The sequence below is a fragment of the Rattus rattus genome, chromosome 9, assembly GCF_011064425.1.
Source record: "Rattus rattus isolate New Zealand chromosome 9, Rrattus_CSIRO_v1, whole genome shotgun sequence".
Lineage (NCBI taxonomy): Eukaryota > Metazoa > Chordata > Mammalia > Rodentia > Muridae > Rattus > Rattus rattus.
In genome coordinates this window covers 93,313,371-93,333,849 of record NC_046162.1, presented here as the reverse complement: position 1 = coordinate 93,333,849, position 20,479 = coordinate 93,313,371, and the positions used below count along the sequence as shown (strand labels likewise).

The following is a 20,479-nucleotide window of genomic DNA, read 5'->3' as shown; positions in this document are numbered from 1 at the left end:
TTTCATGGCTGGGGTCACCACAACATGAGGACCTGTAGTCAAGGGTGCGGCATTAGAGAGGTTGTAAAGCATTCAATGTATGTTGCATTAATGAATGGATGCATGGTTCTAAGGAAGGGTTGGCCGGAGTAGGAGAAAGACTCCCTCCCTCTGTGTTCACTTTGCTGAGCCCAGCTTCTTCCATCTTTCTTTTCTTTTCTTTTTTTTTTTTTAAGATTTTATTTATTATATGTGAGTGCACTGTAGCTGTCTTCAGACACACCAGAAGAGGGCATCAGATCTCATTACAGATGGTTGCGAGCCACCATGTGGTTGCTGGGATTTGAACTCAGGACCTCTGGAAGAGCAGTCGGTGCTCTTAACCACTGAGCCATCTCTCCAGCCTTTCTTCCATCTTTCCAGGGACCAGTTGAAACCCTGTGAGAGCATGGAAAGGGCGTGGCAGGTTTGGCTTTGACACTGATTACTGGGTCACACTCCAGGCAGTCTGTTCCATGTGGGAGCAGAAAACCCACTGTTAGGCTGAGGAGATGGCTCAGTGGTGAAGTGTTTGCTGCAGGAGCACTTACAGAGTTTGGATCCCTGCTGTTCTTGTAACCCCAGAGCTGGAGAATGTGGAAACAGGTGGATTCCTAGGACGAGTGGTGGTGGTGGTGGGCTCTTTGGCCAGCCAGTCTAGCCAATTGGAGAGCTCCAGGTCCTGTAAGGTACCCTGTTTCAAATATAAAGTGGACATACACCATTGGTCTCCACATATGCATGTGAGCGTCAGGGTATACACATGCACAGATGTGTGCATGGACACACACACACACACACACACACACACACACACACACCCTTAGCCCTGTGGTATTATAGGATAGACCTTTTTCTGATGCTTGGTATCTGGTTATATATATCCAGTGACAGGAACCTCATCACTTCCAAGTGACACTTCTCCACTTCTCCAACTACGAGGGAGATGTTCTACTGATTGAGTTACGACTTGCTCCTCTTACTCCTTCCTCACCAGAGCCATTTACTGTGGCCTGTGCAGATGGGGCTTTTCTGGCAGATGGACAGGGTTGTGTGGGTAGAGGTGTCTCCTGTCTAAAGGAGCGAGCTTAGCATGGCCTGCTCCTAACCTGCCGGTGTTTGCCACAGGTACATACAGGAAGGGCGGTTCCGAATAGAAGAGAGAACGCTGACAGCTTTCCAGTGGCTCTACAGTCCTCAGCAGCACCGAATCCTCAGCAGAGCTGACCTCGAGTCCCCTTCCAGGTAAAGGAAACCTCTGCTTGTTCCCTCTCCCACCCACTCATTTCTTTTCTTAGACACAGTCTCACTGTGTAGCACTGACCGGCCTGCTATGTGGATTAGGCTGGCCTTGAACATGCAGAGATCTGCTTGTTTCTGTCTCTTAAGTTCTGGAATTAAAGGCATGTGCTACCGTGCTCAGCCCTCTCCTTGTTCTTCATATGGGTTCATGCGTCCTGCTGCTGCCTCTACAGCTAGCCCACGCTGGTTTATAAATCCCCAGTAGGAAATCTGACCCTCCATGATGACAGGGTCTCCTGGGGTAGTGGAAAGAGTTTATCAGCTGGAATGATGCACAGAGTGAGTGGAATTAACTTACTGCCTCTGCTCCTCTGCTTTCTCTTCTGTAAAATGGGTCCATATTTATTCCCTTCCCTTCAGGATATTCCAAATTTTCAGAATGTGATGCCAGTGGAGATTTCTCAGACTTGCAGATCCGCTGGTTCCTTAGAAGAGAGGATGGGGTTTGCAGGACGGCTCAGTGGGTTAAAAAAAGCACTTGTTATACTAGGCTGATGATCCGAGTTTGATCCCTGAACCAAAGTGGGAGGAGCAAACTGACTCCTGAGGGTTGTCTTGTGATTTCCCCATGCACATGGCTGCATGCGAGTACAGCTCAGTGAGACCCTGTCTCAAAATAAAAAGTCAAGGGGCTGGAGAAATAGCTCAGTGTTTAAAAACGATTACTATTCTTGCAGAGGACCTGAGTGTGGTTCCTTGCTACCACAGCAGGTATCTCGCACTGCTTGTAACTCCAGTTCTAGGAGGATGCGATATTTATACTCTCCTTAGGCGCGTGCACACACACACACACACACACACAGTACATACACACATTGTACACATATACACTGTACACACACACTACACACATACACACTACATACACACACTGTACACAAACTGTATACATATACTACAATAAACACACACTACACACACTGTGACACACACACATGTGATACATACATACACACAAAATCTACTTTTCTTTCTTTTTTTTTCTTTTCTTTTTTTTCGGAGCTGGGGACCGAACCCAGGGCCTTGTGCTTGCTAGGCAAGTGCTCTACCACTGAGCTAAATCCCCAACCCCGCAAAATCTACTTTTCTTAAGATTTCTTCATTAACATATCTTATGTATTTGGGTGTTTTGTCTCCATATATGCCTGCACACCAGAAGAGGGCGTTGGATCCCATGGGACTACAGTTATAGACTATAGTTAGAGATGGTTGTGAACCACCATGTGGGAGATGGGAATTGAACCAGGACCTCTGGAGGTTCTCTTAAATCCTGAGCCCCTTCCCCTAAAAACTCACAAAGCTTTACAATAGTAGAAAATAGGGTTGGAGCGATGGCTCCATGTTTAAGAGCAGGCTGCTCTTCCAGAGACCCAGGTTCAATTCTCAGCCCCCACATGATGGCTGACCAGTAACTCCAGTGGATCTGATGTCCTCTTCTGGCATCTGTGGTCACCAGGCAATCATGTGGTGCACAGACATACATTCTGATAAAACACTCACATACATTAAAAAAAAAAAAAAGCTCCCACCCTGAAATCCAAGTGTGTGATTGTGACTGCTTCCGAAGAGGGAGTCTCTTGGGACTGACATGGGGAGCTGTCATTCTAACAAGATGTGGTCATGAAGGACACACTGTGATTTAGTTTCAGAGCATTTTCAAGTCCCCCTTGCATGACAACTGTCATCTGACACAATGTGGAGTATTTTCTTTTCTTCCAAGCTCTTGCTTCCGGGTGACATGTCTAATTGGTCTGTCCATCCCGGTATTCATCCCTTACTGCATCGGAAACTTTCTGGGGTGGAGGACAGGGACCTTCCCACTTTTTCTTCTCTGCATCCTAGCACCACAAGTGGCCCAAGGAAGGAGCTCACTCAATAGCTAGCGAGTGATTCATACACGAACATAAAATTGGCTCTGAACTCATGGGGAGGCTGGTAGGAGGTGAACTCTGAGACTAGGGAGGCATCCCAAAACTGTTAAGCAGGGAGCTGGCAGACAGGGTTCCTGCCAGGCGATCCGAGGTGAACGGAACTGCTCTGCACTTGGAGTTAGAGAAAAGGATGCTTCAGGGTCACAGGAGCAAGACAGGCAGGCTCCTTGGAGGGGGAAGGCAACCACACAATGAGACAAAACAATTTGAAATAATTTCAGATTGCACCCTCAGACTTGTACAGCTCAGGGGACTTGAGGAGGAGTATACTATAGCTCAGTGGCCACAGTTACTTACGTGATAGAATATTGTTTGCTGTTATTATTGTTTTCTTTGAGACAGGATCTCATTTTGTAGCCTAGGTTGAGGCCAGTCTAGGATGCCTAAGTCTCTTGCCTCAGTCTCCCCCAAGAGCCAGAATTACAATGATTGCCACCATACCCAGATATTTTTGTTTATTGTTGTTTGTGTTTACTGTGCGTCCTCTAATTGCTGTATGGGAATGAACTGATCGAGTCTCCAGACCAAGGCGATGATCTGGGCACTGCTCTCCTCAGTGTTGGGAGAGCTGAAACCTAGGCGTCAATAACAGCGGTGAGAGAAAGTGCTGGTGACCTCTGTGCTCATCGGCTCTCTTGTGCAAGGCACACACCCAAAGGCTGGGGGCTAGGAGGGCGATGTCTACCTCTGCAAAGAGGGGACATGGTGCCACAGAGAAACTTCACATTAATGGGGTGAACATCGGTCCTCATTCAAGTTTCAAAAGAGACTTGTCATTAAAGAAATTGGCTTGGGGAAACTTAGGGAAGAATTGGATGATTATCATTATTGAATGAATTCCCTGAGAACCCACCCTGCCTGGGAAAGATTGTTTATCTGATTAGTTTTCTAGGCTAGAAATTGCACTCAGGGTGGTGAAGTGTGAGACAGCGGATGTTCGTTTCTGGAAGAGAGTATTCTCATTTCCCGTAAGAGCCTTTCAGGTGACAGAGGAACATGGGCAGGGGGACAGCAGCTAAGGAGGCAGGTGAGTGGGCTGCTGTTACTGGAGTTCTGTTCATCATGGTCGTGGGTGCTTCTCAGATGGTTGTGGGTGGATGTGGATGGCATTGCTGACAGCAGGATCCTAGGCATCATCTCAGTAGGCAAGGTGACATCAATGGGACCCATGCTGTCCTGGATGCTGGAGTGTAGGTGCAAAGCTAGCAAGTGAGCCCCTCTTACCTGAGGTTTAACTTCCAATAGTTTCACTTACCTGTAGTTAAGAGCAATCTGAAAGTGGCATATGGAAAATTCCAGAAACATTCATAAGGGTAAAGCTGTGTGTTAGTCTGAGACGCCTATTCTGAGTAGCCAATGGAATCTTGTTCCTTCTTGCCTTGTCCCACCTGGGATGGGGCTCATCACTCTGCCACACTGTCTATGTTTCCTACCTTTGGTCACTTAGCCTTACCCATGGTCCTGGTATCTGAGTGCTTGAGTTCAGATAATTCGTCTTTTGCTTAATGACTCCCAAAGTGCCAGACTAATGATGCTTGCAATTTTGATGTGTCAGTGAAGAGTTGTGAAGTGCTTCCTTTAGAGGAAAAGGATGAAAATTCTCAACTTTATATTGGCTTGCATGTATAGATGCTCAACGTACAATGGGGTCGTTTCCCACCAGACTCATTCTAAGGTGAAAATATTAAGTGCATTTAACATAACAACTGATCGACTGAACATTAATTACAGCTTTGTATATTTTATGATAACATGTTGATCATGTCCAGTAACGATTGAATATCTGTTTTCTGAAGATGCTGACAGCACTGTACGTGTGGTATCCTTTGTTTACCTTGTGAAGTGTAGCTGAGCGCGGGAGCTCATGGTCACTGTCCAGCATTTCAGGAGAGTATCTATGGCAGACCTCCAGCCTGGAAAGAGACCAAAAGTCTTCTTACTTTCACATAACTCTAAAGTCAACAACTTGTAATTAAAGCCATTGTAAGTCTGGGAGGTCTGTTATTATTGGTATTTATTTATCTTTATGTGTATGAATGCACCTCACATGCATGCACTGTGTGTTTGTCCACTTGGTGCTGGTGGAGCCTGGAAGGGGGTGTCAGGTCCCCTGGAACTGGAGTTACAGGTAGTTGTGAGGCCACATGGGTGCTGGGAACCAAACCTAGGACCTCTGCAAAAGCAGCCAATGCTCTATGCTACTGAGTCATTCTCTCTCTCTCTCTCTCTCTCTCTCTCTCTCTCTCTCTCTCTCTTTTCTCTCTCTCTCTCTCCTTTCCAGACAAGGTCTCATTAGGTACCCCTGCTGGCCTGGAATTCATTATGTAGACCAGGCTGGCCTTGAACTCAAGAGATTTAATCCCTGAGTGCTGGGATTAAAGGCCTCTAAGACACCTTTATAGGAAAAAATACCGTACACTTAGTTTGGTGCTGAACTTGGTTTCAGGATTCATTGGGACTGAAGGCTTGTAGTGTTTCTGGAGGATAAGGGGGATGACTATGGGTAGCATGACAGGGGTAAGGAAAGCTGGCCTCTCATCCTGTCTGCATCCAGGCGCATGAGTAAGGCAAACGGCTTCCTGAAGGGTTCTGATTGAGTGGCTTGTTTCAGATACTGACCAAAATTTTCAGTTTTATTATTCTTTTAGAATTACATTTATGTAGTGTGTGTGTGTGTGTGTGTGTGTGTGTGTGATGGTGTGCATGTGTGCCATTGTGTGCACTTTTGTCATGGTGTGCTTGAGGAGGACTGAGGACAATATTCAGGACACTCCTTACACCACCATGTGTGTCCTGAGCATCAAACTCAAGTGCTCAAGGTCAGCTTTAAGTTCCTGAACTGTCTCTGCTGCCCAGCACTGGAATCTCGGGGTTCAAGTGCTCAGGGCAGGATCCAAAGGAAGGGAAGTGCCCTTGGTTCTAAGGCTGTTTGTCTTTTGTTTCTATGGGCATTGGCAGCTCCTTTCCTCTTGTGGATCACATGCTAGAACCTCTAATGCTCCACAGTTAGCGTTTCAGGATCCAGACTGTGGCCTGCCGTCTCTGCCTTCCTCACTTCCTTCCAGCTTGGGTTAGAGTGGTCCAGGCAAACATGGAGATAGTTTGTTAAGCCGATCAGGTTGCACGGAAGTCTAAAACAGGGCATGGAGATATGCGACTTGCAAGTGGATGTGGAAAGAGGTCTCGGACCACACAAAGGGACAGCCATACAGGGAAGGTGCTGGTGAGAGTGTTAGCTAGGGTACGGGAGCGCAGGGCACACACGTAAGAATATATCCCTGCAAAGGAAACAGCAAGTGTGAGGAACGTTCTAGATGCAGAACATCCTGTCCAGAACAGAATGAGCTGTGACCAATGGTTAGGACTGAGGAAGATTTCCATGCAAATAAAGGATGTTTTCAGGTTTAAGCTGCCTGAGTGCTGCCTCCAGGGAATGAACTTCCCATTAATGGATGCGTGTCAGAGGCTGCCTGCTGTGGGGGTTACGGAGAATGTCTGGAACATCGTTCCTTCAACATTTTCAAGTTCAGGAGCATCTTTGGTTTGGTGGAAGATGGGATGGCATCTGCAGAGGGAAAGAACCAAAGCTGTAGGTTGTCAGGTCCCAGGCAGGGGTCGGCTTCAGGGGTTTCAGCAGTCCCTGAAGGTCTCCTTCTTCCAAGTTCCAATAGCACGCTTTCAGGAGAGTCTGATTAGGAACCCAGGAATCTTTCAGCATCTTCTGTCCCCAGTGTTGTGATCCCTGTCCTGAAGCAACCTTTGCGGGCAGGTGGGCTTCTCCCTTCTTTCCCCACGGGATCCCCACAGCTTGCCTCACCCTGTGCCTTTGTTTAGGAGGAGCCGCCCAGGGCAATACCCTGGCCGCGCGGACACGAGCATCCCCCAGGGCGCGCGACGCTCAGGACCCGTATAGTATCCCAAACCCAGCCCAGTGTCCTGCACTGTGGGCGCTGCTGGTACCCAGCTCCGAACAGCCCCTAGGGGCGGGAGCTCAGGATCTAGAGGACTAGAGCAGAGGCTGCGTGTGCGCGCTCCGTCGACGGGGGCGCGCCCGCCAGGTGTGCGAGCGGCCCGGCGCAGCTTTGTGGCGGCCGGTGTGCGCGTGTGCGCGCCGCGGTGACGGTGCACGCGGCTGGGCGGGCTGCGAGGGAACCCCGCGCTGAGGAGGAGGGGGCTCGGTCCTGATGGAGAGTCGTGGACGCCGCGCCGACCAGCGCGCGCGTTGGGTGAGCCGGCAGGACTGACTATTGACATTCCGTCCACGTCGGGAGTGTGGGAAGGTCAGTGGCTCTGGGCTAGGTTGTAATTTCACAGCCGGCGTGCATCTGGACGAGTCCTGGGTGTGACTGAGCGTGGAACTGGAGAGGATGCTGTGAGAGTGGATGTGTGTTTTGGCAAAGCACTGATGGCCTGGGGGAGCTCCGCGCGCCCATCGCGCCAAGCAGTTAGGTTCACTGGGTTCTGTCTGGGAGGTAGGGTGACAGTCCATAGAAACCCCTGCCGGGTGCGCGAGTGCGGCACAGCACACTCACCATGAAGAGGGGCGTGCATATGTATGTGTGTGTGTGTGTGCGTGTGCGCGCGTGTAAGCGTGTGATGTTGGTCAGCTCCCTGTTGGAGTCTGGTGAAAGACGCTGACGGACATGGAGGTCAGACGTGGGTGTTTACAGGTGGCAGTAGCAGGAAAGAAGCCAGTAACCCCAAGAGGATGCTGAAGCCAGGCTGCTAGGTTGGGGAGGGAGGACTTGTTTTCATTGGCAAGAGCAGAAGCCCCAGCCCGGCTGTCCCCAAGCCAGCTTGTGCCTGTTCCAGGGAGAGGCGGTAGAACTGGTGGAGTCGGTCCAGAGACTTTCATGAACCTGCGGGGCAAGGCCAGCTTGCAGCCTGATGCTCATTTCTAGAGGCCTTGGGTGGGTGTGGCAGTGCCAGGCACGGGTGGGGGTCCTGTTTACGGGACAGAAGGACTCTATAGATTGCACTTTGGTTTTGCCTACACTTGTTATGTCTGGACTTGGGAGCTGGTAAGCGGCATCCGTCTTTCCTCTGTAGCTCTCTTTCACCCTTACTAAATCTGAAGGGCATTTACGTGCTACCAGGGTTTGTGCTCTAAATTCATGGATCAGCTTCTGAATGGCTCCCATCAGGGTCGCCTCTAAAGGTATCACTAGAATTGTCCTGGGCCTGTATTGGGGCATGCCTTGTGATACTGAAGCCATCCTTTGAGCCTCATAGGTCTCAGTTTCCCTTGGTGAAGAAGGCTCTCATCCCCTCTGTTCCTCCTGCTGTGGGCGAGGAATAAACAGAAAAGCTTGCACAGCTGCCTGGAGGTTGGGAGTGACTCAGGGCCTGTGAGGTCTTGGGCAGTGATTTTCCTCAGGACTTGGGAGAGGCTGTGCATCTCCTACCTCTAAGCAAGGGTTTTGGGCTGCCCAGCTCTAAGGGTGGGTGTCTGCTGGATGTGTCTGCTCGGGTGTTTGGAAGCTGTCTCAGGCCCCTATTCCCTCACTAGATCTTGAGGAGCAGGGGAAGGTTTGGGGCCTGGGATGGTATGGAATGTTGAAGCCAAGACCTTTTGTGGCTGCTGTTTTGGGGCAGGGACAGATGTTCACCTTGGCAAGGGTCAGGGCACAACTGATGGGACTCTATCTAAGTCCAGGGTATCCTAATTCCAAAGGAAGTGGTCTCTATTCCAGAAAGTCTTCCTGTGAGTGACACCTCTACAGCTTTTCACTCTCTCTTTTCCTAAGATCCCTTTTGAGGTGTGGTGGCTTATATCTGTAATCCCAGCACTCGAAAGGCTTAGACAGGAGGATTGCCATGAGTTCAAGGCAAGCCTGGGCTGCAAAGTGAGACCATGTCTCAGAAGCCACAAACCAAAACTCAAAATCAAACTAGAGATTCCCAAAGCATCAAAAAGAAACAAACAAACAAATAAATTCGATTAAGTGTGGCAGAGTCACAGAAGATCAGAATGATTTAAACTGCAAAGGAAAAGGGCCCTGGCACAAATTGTGGTGGCGGCGTGGCACATTGGCCAAACATGAAGGCTTAACTACTATCTTTGGTGACAGCTGATTGGCACTGAGACCTGGATGTGAATTGCTGCCCCATCCCCAACTCTGTGTGCTCACCCCCCCCCCCGCACCCCTGCTCCCTACTCTAGGAACTCGTGGGAGAAGGACTTGCCCCAGGGTTTTAGTGGGGAAGTGGATGGAGGGCAGCGGAGCAGAGGGTACGCAGATGAGAAGGGTGAGCGATGCAGAGAGGCTCTCCTTACCATCTGCTGCTCTACTCCTGGGGGTCTCCAGAGGAGCCTAAGGGCTACATCTCAGAGCTGCTGTGTTGGAGAGAGAAACCATTAGCAGTTCCCCCTCCCCCGAGGGTGACTCCGTGGCCATTAACTCCCTCATGCTTCTAGATTATACAAAATGAAGCTCAAATGGTTTCTTTGGGGACCCATACCACTTCTGCAGAGAGGGCTTGGTGTGACCTCATCCAGTTTTGATGTGTGGCACTTAGAACATGCTACTTCCACTCTGGGGTGAGGGGCAATGGCTGGTCAGTATGGAGATGGCTGGAATAGGAGGTAGGGTAAAAGGCTTGGCAGTGACACTCTGAGGCATCCCACACACTGACCTGGGGCAAGTTTACCTAGATTTTTATGAGCCTCAGTTTCCTTATCTGGATGTTGTGATTCTTTTTTTGAGACAGTTTCTCTGTGTAGACTGGGTTGTCCTGGAACTCACTTTGTAGACCAGACAGAGATCCACTTTTCCTCTGCTTCCCAAGTACTGGGACTAAAGGCATTTGCCACCATGTCTAGCTCTTTTTATTTCTTTTTCTTTTTGGAAACAAGATTTTGCTGTGTAGCTCTATGATCTGCATGCCTTGGCTGCCCAAGTAGCCATTATAGGTAGCTATCTCTGTGCCAGCCTTTGTTGGAAAACATTATTATTTTTTTGATGCAGTCTCATGTAAACCAGTCTAACCTTAAATTTCGGATCCTTCTACTTCTACCTCCCAAGTACTGGGATTTCAGGAACACACCACTATGTCTGGTTCTTTATTGGATTTTTGGGTACCTGGCTAAGGTCATTACTGATGGAATAGCTCTGAGCAGTCAGGACAGCAGCAGGGTCTGGTGGTACAGATTTTCACCCACTTTGTGGATGACACCGGGTAGACAACCCCTAAGACCCTTCCTAGTTGTGGAGTCTGAGCTTCAAGGGCCAGACTTCTGTTCTTGTTGGTGCCTCTGGGGCTGTGGCCCAGTTCCCCAGGCCGGAATAGATTTGGTTCACTGTCTGAGAATTAGAGCCAACGATACCCAGGAGGGTGCAGGAGCCCTAAAGTGGGCCGGGAAGGATGAGAGAGCAGTCGCTCGGAAGCAGGTGCTTGAAGGAGGAGTGAACGCTTGCATTTGGAGATGGCAGATGGTCGTGGGCACTGGTCTGGGCTGTAGTCAGGAAAGGACAGGGCAGGAGGTGGGGGAAGCCTAGAGACATTGCAGACAAGACAGCAGACATAGCAGACTGGTAGGAGGTGGCCAAAATGCTGGAGCACAAGGCTGGGCGGTAAGTTGTCAGCCTTTGTCCCTGGAGTTAGAGGTGTCTGGGACACAGTACAGGATGGGCCTGAGGGACAGGGATGGTGACAGTAGGGAAGGGAAGGAGCGGTTGAAAGTTACTCGGGGAGCCAAGCTGACTTTGTATGTCGGGGTCTGGCCCCTCCAGCCACTTTTCTTTCCCAGGCATCAATGCTCCTTCTGGGCTATCACATCCTCTTTGACAGGGGAGGTGCCATCTGCAAACACATAGGTCCTGTCATGATCTGCTAAAGCAGTTGTGGATGTGCCTTAGCAAGGGCCTGTTGCCATGGCACCACGTGGCCCCGGTCGACCTACCCTTTCCCATCTCTAGGCAACATGGCACTCCCTCTAGGAGAGGTCACACTGTGGGGAAGTATCCAGCCGCCTCCTGCTCTGTACAGACAGCTCACGCCGGCATTACAAAGGTCACTGCCTCCACCTCTCTGTCTACAGGCAAGGTCACACCCCACAGAGGATGGGTTGGGGGGGAGGTTCAGCAGTCATTTAAAGACAAGTCTGACTTCTGCGATTGTGGGTGGCTTTTGTTCTAATAAGTTTAGTTAAAAAAAAAAAGCTGATGCTGCTGTAGTCTCTCCAGGGCTTTGATATCTCTCCAGCGGGGAATTCTGTTTCATGCCTGATCTTACCTGTCATTCTGTCCGTGTGTGTGTGTGTGTGTGTGTGTGTGTGTGTGTGTGTGTGTACACCTATGTTGGGTGATACTGTGTGTCCTGGAGGCCTTGCTATTGGATCAATGTATAGGCATCTCTGTGGTTTGTGTCTCTGCACGCACTCTGCTTGCTCTGGGTACCTTTGGCTGTAGTCAGCCGCCTTTGCTGGGCGCTCTCCAGGGTCCTGGAGAGTGTGATGGCAGGTGATACTTTACCCCAGCGGGGTTTCTGCTCTTCTTGAAGCTCTCTGTGTCTTCCCCCTCCCCCACTCCCGACCCCACCCCGTTCCCCTCGCTGCCTAGTTCTGCCCTCTTACTGGCTTTCCTTGCCCTACCCCCTGACTTGAGACAACTGCTTCCCCCTGTTGGGATGTGTGGGTGCCCAATGCCTTTAGGGTGGTACTTGGAGAGGGAGAGTCCAACCTCCAGCCCCATCCTCCTGAACTCTGTGTGGGAGGAGGGGTTTGGGTGGAGCTGATGACTCAGAATGGCTGCAGGGGTAGGTGGAAGGGTCCATTAGCTTTGATTGGTGAGGCGTGTTCCTCCTTTCACCCTCTGACATACTCTAGTTCTTGTCATCTATGCCGCAGGTGGCCAGCTCTCTCAGACCCCCTGTGCCTACTCTTCTCTAATATCTTTGGTTAGTGTGGTTCTCTGACAGGAGACAAAGTGGTCTCTGGGGCCTTGGTTTTCCTGCTGGGGTCTCAGTTGCTGCAGAATTCAAATGGCAATTATTGCTATCTAGGTCTCCCTGTGCTGGGCCCTGGCCACAGCTCCGCATGTCTTAGCTCAGCTACTCCCTGGAACAGCCCTTATCTGTGGGTGACAGTCTTAAGAAGTAGCGTCTCATTGCCGTTTCCTTGTGGAGGTCACTTCCCCAAGATCACAGGTAGGAAGAGGTGGAGCAGAGCCTGCACGGTCCCCCACACCCCGTTTGTTCTTGACGCTGCTTCCTGTGTCTTTCACTCTTTGTGTTCACCTCACTCCTTCCACTTCACTTTCAGGTAGGGCATTCAGGGCTATGCCTCTGAAGCAGGCCTCCCTTGGCATCCGGTCCCCTGTGAAGTTGTCCGGTCTCCACACTGCTGGTTGGAGCAGTGGTGTATCGATCTATATTCCCAAATGTTCTCAGAACAGGCAGAGCCCAGAACACAGTACAGATTGGAAAACAAACCAAAAATAACCAATCAACCAACTGACCAAACAAACAAACAAAAGCCCCCAAACCAACCAAATCCACAATAAACCCCAGAAGCACTTGGGGAGTAATGGGCTAGTGACTGGTTAGGCGTGCCTCTAACCTCTGCATCTGTCTCTAGTCTCTTCCGCTGTACGGCCTCTGGTATAGCAGGCGAGGCTGCAAAAATGCCTCTAGAGCCGGCTTGCTTAGTTCAAATTCAGGCTCTGCTGCATCTCTAGTGATCTAATATGGCATATTAGCCACCAAAATGTATGGCTTACAACAATGCTGACATTTATTTTGCTCATGAATCTGCAGTTTGGACAGGGCTTACCAGGGAGCACTCACATCTTCTCTACCTAGTGTCATCTGGGTGATTTAAGGTTTAGGAGTGAATTACATGCCGGCTTCATTGCTTATGTCTGGCACTTGGCTTGGTGTCACACATGGTTCCTCTCCTCAAGTATATTTATGCCTTCTTTTTGTGTGCTAGTTTATGCTTTTGCCTAGCATTGTGGTTGGGTGAAGGGCAAGCAACCCAAGAAATACATGAGGAAGATATCTTGCTTCCCTTACGCAACCTTGGAATCGATACAGCATGATTTTCAAGGTACAGAGTCACACACACATTCAGCTCTTGACCTTGAATGTATGACTTAGTCTCTTTGTGCCCCAGTTTACCCATCTGCCAAGTGAGGACACTGTGTAGAGCCCTTTCTAAAGGCGGGGTTTGTAGAGGAAAGAGGAGAAACTTGAATGGAAAAGACATTTTTTCTTTGTGTCTTTTTGTGCACACATGCATGTTCGTGTGTGTACAGGTGCACAAGACATGTGAGTGTACATGCAGCTATACATGTACATGTGTGCAGGGCAGAGGTCAACCTCACCTCTTGTTTTCTTCCTTGGGTGTCATCCATCTTTTTTTTCCTGTGAGAAAGGGCCTGGACTCATCAAGTAGGCTAGGTTGACTTGCCCCAGGGATCTGTCCCTACCTCAGCCCTGAGACTACAAGCACACATCACCATGTCTTTTGCTTTTGTTTTACCCAAAACATAGCCAGATTCTCATGCTTTCAAGGCAAGCACTTTACCCACTGAGCTATCTCTCCAGCTCTCTTCCTCCTCCTCCACTCCTCTCGCCCTTCTCTCCTCTTTCTTTCCCTTCTTCTCTTTCTACCCACCTTCTTCTCCTTGTCTTCCCTTCCTCCTTCTCCTTTTTCTCCCTCCTCCCTGTTTCCCTCTCTCCCCGTCCTCCTCTTTTGTGAGACAAGGTCTTATTTAAACCTGAGCTGGTCCCAAGCTCACTATGAAGCTGAAGATGACATTGAACTTCTGATCCTCTTCCTCTTACCCCGGAGTGCCGAGACCGCAGGCGCGCACCGTCACACACAGCTTATGTGGTGCTCAGATACAAATCTAGGTCTTTGTGTGGGTCAGGCAAGGACTCTACCAACTGAGCTGGCCTGGAAAAGGCCTTTTCTGTCTTCGCTTGTTTTATCATTCCAAGTTAGCCCCATTCTCTCCTATGTGTTGCTGGTGATGACACTATAGGGGTGGGGCTCTAGATATGCTCTGGGCCTGGGTGTGGGTTGAGCCCCAATAGCACCTTCATCTTTATGCAAGAAAATCAACTGAATGAATCATGCATGTGCTGTTTTTGAGCTGCAGCCTCCACCCCTGTTAGTGTCTGGGCGAGCCCCCTGGCTCTCCTTCTGTCTCAGCCACCTGCCTTGCCTGAGGTTCATATTCATCTGACAGAGAAATGGTCCTTCTGCCTAGCTTGCCCATCCTGGCCCGGGGTGGCAATGCTTCTTGGCCAGGCATTCACAGGTACCCTGGGGAGAACCTTGAGATTTGTTTAGGTCCAGCAGTCCAGCCTGTTGACATCTCACATTCAACACTATACTCGATTGGAGCCTGGTATATAAGAGCACTGTGTGTTGGAGTAGGTTCTGGTTTGAATTCTACCATTGCTCCCAAATAGCCCTGGACCTTAGCTTTTTAACTTCAAGGCTCTAATTAATTATTAGGCAAGTGCATATAGTTGTGATAAGGATTAAATGGGAAAAAGAAATTTGGGCTTTCCTGGTTCATCAGTAGCTCTCAAGAAATGATTTTCATTGGCAGATGTGGTAGCACATACCTCGATTCCACCACTCAGGAGGCTGAGGCAGGAGGATCGCAAGGGCAGGCCAGCCTAGGCTGCATAACGAGATTCTGTTTCAAACGTGGAAGGAACTGGGTCTGGTTAGCATTTGGTGGAGCTGAGAATTGCAGGTTCACCATTAGCCTGGTCAACTTAACAAGGATCTGTCTCAAAAGAAAAAGTTCAGAAAGAAAGAATGAACTAAATTTATTCTTCTTCTTCTCATATCTGAAAGGCCCAGGATGGGGAAGTGGAAGTGTTTTCTCCATGGCTACATTTAGTGTCAGACTGGGACCACTCTTTCTCTCACCTGGTGTCCTTGTTGCAACACTGAAGTTTCTCTCCATCCCTCTCTCCCTTTTGCCACAGACAATATGGTGGCTGTCTTCCTAGAAAAGGAAACAAAGACATCCTGTGCACTCCTTGCACTACCAGAAATTGCACATAGAGGGCGCAAGTGTGTACCTTCTGTCTCATCCTGGTGAGCAGTGTAGCCAGTGTAGCAGGCTACACAAGACTTGGGGATGGCTCAGCTGGATGGAGTGAGCAGATGGAAGTCAAAGACCTAGAGGTGTGATCTTCAGTGAGAAGCCCCTTCGGGGCAGTCCCTAGTGTCCAAGTCTACAGAGAGCCAATAGGGACATCATTGATGATGGAAATTCTCTACTGAATGTCACTCCAGAATTTCTTACTGGATCAGAATCATCTGGGGACAATTCCCTGACCCTAAGTCTGGATGGTAGACCAGATAGCCTTTTCTTTTTTGAGCCATGGTATTGCTACATAGTCCAGTTTGGCTCAGCACTTATTATACACTCCAAGCTGGCTTTAAACTCAAACTCGCTATCCTCCTGCCTCAGCTTTTGTAGTAGCTGGTATCGTAGATATGGGACACCACGCCTGACAATGGGAAGGAATTTGAGCAGTACATTAATTGACAAATCTCCAGGACTGTGGCAGGCACGGCTTTGAAGGCTTGCAAGCCTGTTGAAGGCCAGTTAAGAACCTTGCCTAAGGCCACGTTACTGACGAGCTGCAGGGCTGGGGTTTGAACCCAGGCTCCTAAAGTGCACTTAGTCCTCATACTTAGAACCTTTGAGATGTGACTGACAGATGGATGGGCTGGTGCTGGGCGTTGGACCCCAAGGCTTTCTGAATGCTGTGCACACGTTCTATCATAGAACTACAACTCCACCTCGCACAGCCAAAAACCCATTTCCTAACCATGGGCTTGCCTCTTTAGGCTTCCTTTAAAGAGTATTTACTGCTTTTTTTTCCAGTTATAAAAATAAGGCCTCCTCGTTGTAAGGAAGCCTAGGAAAGTACAGGGAGGAAACACTCCTGCCCCATAACCCTCCCTCCAAACACTCTGCTCTAGAGTATGATTGGATTGTGCTCACTTTAATCCACCCTGAAGCTGACCTTGGCTTTGCCCACCACTGCGAGTGCTGGTCCTGGTGCACTGTGTTGGCTCGTGCGTACCCTGTTGCCAGGAGGTGTTTACCCCCTCCCCACCAGGTTGGAGACTCCCATTGTTTCCAGCACCTCATGGGCAGTGATGGAGACCTGGAAAGAACAACTGGGCATCCACCTCTGAGCATGTCCCTTGGGGCGGGGGAATCTAAGAGAAAATGGAGCTGCTAGGACAAAGGGCATGCATATTTTGAAGAAAAAAAAACCTCTTGCCACCGAAGCATGATATACCTCCATAGCACTGCACCCAGTTTAAGCCTACATATGGATGAGTTCCTACCAATTCAACATACACTTATAAAACCAACATCCAGATACCAAACCAGGATACTGATGGGTGCTTTGCAAGCGCTCTCTTCTCGCTCTCTCTCTCTCTCTATCTCTCTCTCTCTCTCTCTCTCCCCCCCCCCATTTCTTTTTCTTTTTGAAACTGATTCTCACTATGTAGTTCTGGCTGACTACGTAACGTATCCTAGACTGGTCTCAAACTCACAGAGATTCTCCTGTCTCAGCCTCCTGAGTGTTGGGATTAAAGGCGTGTGTGTGATGTGATGTGCACCTGGAAAGAGTGACCACACCCAGTATCTTCCTGTTTTTTTTTTTTTTTCTTTTTTCTTTTTTTCGGAGCTGGGGACCGAACCCAGGGCCTTGCGCTTGCTAGGCAAGCGCTCTACCACTGAGCTAAATCCCCAACCCCTATCTTCCTTTTTTTGATTTGATTTGTTGTCCAGGTTGGCCCTTGAACTCCTGGTTCAAGTAATCCTCCTGACTCAGCCTCTCTAGCAGCTGGGATTGCAGGTCTCTGGCACCACACTGGGCTTGGCAGGTACAGTTTTTTTTTTTTTTTTTTTAAAGATTTGTATTCAAAATGTCAAATTTCTTCTAGAAAACCCGTGTTCTGGGATCCTTTATATTTTCTTATCTAAGAAGACCAGATGGCAGTGCCACCTGGAGTGAGGCATGAGGGATCCCGGGCCTACCTCCTCTTTGTGAAGACAGACTCCTTTGGAAAGGTTGGAACCAGCACCAGGGTCAGTGGTGGTTTGAACTCCAAACCTTGAGTTCAAGAGGCTTGGAAAAAATTACTCTATTCATAATGACAACTTCTTCTTCCTTCTCCTCATCTTCCTGTGATCCTAGCAGTCAGGAGAGGGAGGCAGGAGGATTGCTGTCAATTCCAGGCCAGTCTGGGCTACAGTGAGAGACCCTGTCTCAAAAAACAGAGCAAGAGCCAGACAGATGGCTCAGTAGATAAGGCACCTGCCATGGAAGTTTCCGGAGTTCCCGCCCTTAGAACCCGCGTGGAAGTGGGCAGGCCTGGTGGCTGCCTATCACTCCAGCACTTGGGAGACGGAGACACGTGATCTTCAGGGCAAGCGGACAAGCTAGGGAATAAAGTGGAAACTGATCAAGGAAGACACTGCCCCTCCCCGACACCCATAAATCATGTGTATACATACTTTCTAATCACACACACACACACACACACACACACACACGCATGCACACACACACACACATGCACACACACACACACACACACACACACACACACACACACACACACCCCTATCTAACGCTTTTCTTAAAAAACTGTGCTAATGGTTTAAGCAACGTTAGCAACATAACAGCACAGGGGACTGTGGTAAGTCTGCACCCTCTAGAGTCTAGACTGATGAGGGCCACATATTCCATTGCCATTCTTTAAAGTAACCACTCTTGGGTCACTGATTACACTTCTTTCCAGAAATTGTGTAGGGGAGCTATAAGAATCTGCATACTTAGTTGGGTGTGGTGATGTACACTTTTAATCCCAGCCATCAGGAGGCAGAGGCAGTGGGATTGATCTTTGTGAGTTTGAGGCCAGCCTGGTCTACAAACAGCTGGAGATGTTATGCAAAGAAACCCTATCTCAAAAAAATTTTTTCCGCATATTTATTTAAACTAGTGGGATCCTATTATAGTGAGTTTTTTTGTAACTTTATGTAGTTATTTTGTGATACAGTCTCATGTAGCCAAGGCTGGCCCTAACCTCACTATGTAGACAAGGATGTCCATGAAAGGTCTGATTCCCCTGCCTCCACCCCCTAAGTTCTGTGACTATAGGCATGCACTTAATTACTGTTATTATTCTATTTTTATTTTTGAGACAGGGTCTCACTCTGTAGCTTGGCTAGCCTTGTACTCACAGCTGTCCTCCTGTCTTAGCCGTTCAAACAACAGAATTACAGGTCTAGCTTTACAGTCTCACTATGTAGCTCAGGCTGGCCTTAAAATCAAGATCCTATTGCTTCTGGTTTATACACCTAGAACCCAGGGCCTGGTGGACGCCAGGAAGTGCTCTGCTGACAAACCACAGCCCCAGCCTCTAAAGTGATGCCTTTTTTTATTAGCTCATTTTAAAAGTAATTATTATCCGATTGGCAAAAATGTTGCCTTATTGTTACTTTGAAATGTTTGTGATAGAATCTCTCACTTCTGTAGTCCACAGCCATCCACTAGGGCGACTCCCTTGGCAGGCCAGCCATCCTGAACAGATAGGAAGGAATTGTGCAATCAAAGTGTGTATGAATCTTGCTCTTGTAGCCCCGTTTTCACAAGTGGCCTCTTGCTGCTGTCTCTGTCATCATCTTGCTTTTCTGAACTTGTGCAATGGGACATGCAGCCCTGGCCCTGAGAAAGGCACACCGGGAAATGACCTACATTCCCCTAGAGGTCTGTGTCTTTCTCTGCCTCTGTCCTTGTCTCATCTGGCCTGGGAAGGAAGTAGAGGGCAGTGATGAGGGTGAACGGATGCCCCAGAAGAAGAAACAACTTGCTTACAGTGGAAGAGGGAATGAGATATGAGCTGCCCCACTCAGCCTGCTGCCATCGCATGACGTGGGTCAGGGCAGAATGGTTGGTCCATTCAGTACTTCTTCTTTAGGGGCCTCTGTTTCCGGGACCTTTCTGTGACTGCCCCATCTCTGTGCCCTGGGGAGGAGCTTGTCTCATTGTTCAGTCCTCATTTTAAAAGATCAATAGTTACAAGGTCTGAGCTGCCCAAGCAGATGAAACTACACTGCCCCTTCCTGTCCTGGGGACCCGGGGGACACAGTGGAGGGAGGGCCTGCTGCTGACAGGTATCTGGGTTGTCCTCTAGTCTCAGCCAGCTCTCCAGTTCCATCTACGCTAAAGCCCAGGGGTGAGTGAGTTACTCGCCCAAAGCTGGGCCCTGACAAGAATTGTCTCTTAGGATGGTCCCCCAGGAATGCCTATGAGTTCCACCAGGGATGCTGGATCTTGTGACATGTGACTCAAAGTAGACCTGTGTGTGTGTGTGTGTGTGTGTGTGTGTGTGTGTGTGTGTGCGTGTGTGTGTGTGCGCACGCCTGCCTTCTAGGGAGGGATGGAGCCCGTTTGGGCAGGAACTAGGAGGGCTTAGTACTTGTTCTCTCCCATATCATTGCTGTTCCACCACGAGCCGTACATTGCTTTCCAGACCTTAGTCTTTTCTTCTGTACAATGGGTGCTGCATAAATTCTGCATTCCAGTCTCTTTCTCAGTGGCTGGTATTTGGCAGAACCAAGCTAGGTGGTTAGATCAGTGCTGGCTTATAGTGATCTCCCGGAAGTGGATGCTACTCTGGCTCTGGTTCACACTCATCCGTGGAGGTATGGGAGGGTGCTGGGCTGTGGTGGGTGAGTGGGTGGGGCAGGCAGGCTGGGCAGGCTGGCATGGTGCTTCCCTTTTTGCTTGGCTCACAATCTTTCCCAGAGAGTTGGGTGGTTTCCTTTTGCCCACCCCACAGAAGAGGAACAAAAAGGGCAGAAGAAGTGGGGGCCGGAAGCTGAAAGGGACTGAGGCAGGGGGCGGAGTCATGATAGGTGGCAATTATAATGGTTCCCATAGCCAGGGGGTGGAGTCACAATAGGTGGGAAATATAATGGTTCCCATAGCCAGGGGGTGGAGTCGCAATAGGTGGAATTATAATGGTTCCCATAGCCTGTGCCAAGCACTTTTGTTCATTTGTAACATTGTGAGGTTGGCAGCACCCTTCCTGTATGACAGAGAAGATAACTGAGACCAGAGAGGTTAAGTGACTTGGCTGAGGTCACCTATCTCAGAGCTTAGGAGCCTGAGGGCTCATCAGGGGCTCGCTCAGATGGCTCCAGAAAGGCTCTCATCTGCCT

General features: G+C 49.3%; 1 protein-coding gene across 2 annotated transcripts in view; it reads left to right on the top strand.

Annotated features, from left to right (window-relative positions):
* Rap1gap2 (RAP1 GTPase activating protein 2) overlaps window positions 1-20,479 on the top strand; it is a 220,105-nt gene that overhangs the window by 11,266 nt on the left and 188,360 nt on the right. The window contains exon 2 of one of the 2 annotated variants that reach the window (XM_032913633.1): window positions 1,147-1,263. The gene's annotated coding sequence lies outside the window, so the exon portion shown is untranslated. Of the gene's footprint in view, window positions 1-1,146; window positions 1,264-7,407; window positions 7,532-20,479 lie in introns of those variants that run through there. The other variant, XM_032913632.1, reaches the window with a different exon arrangement.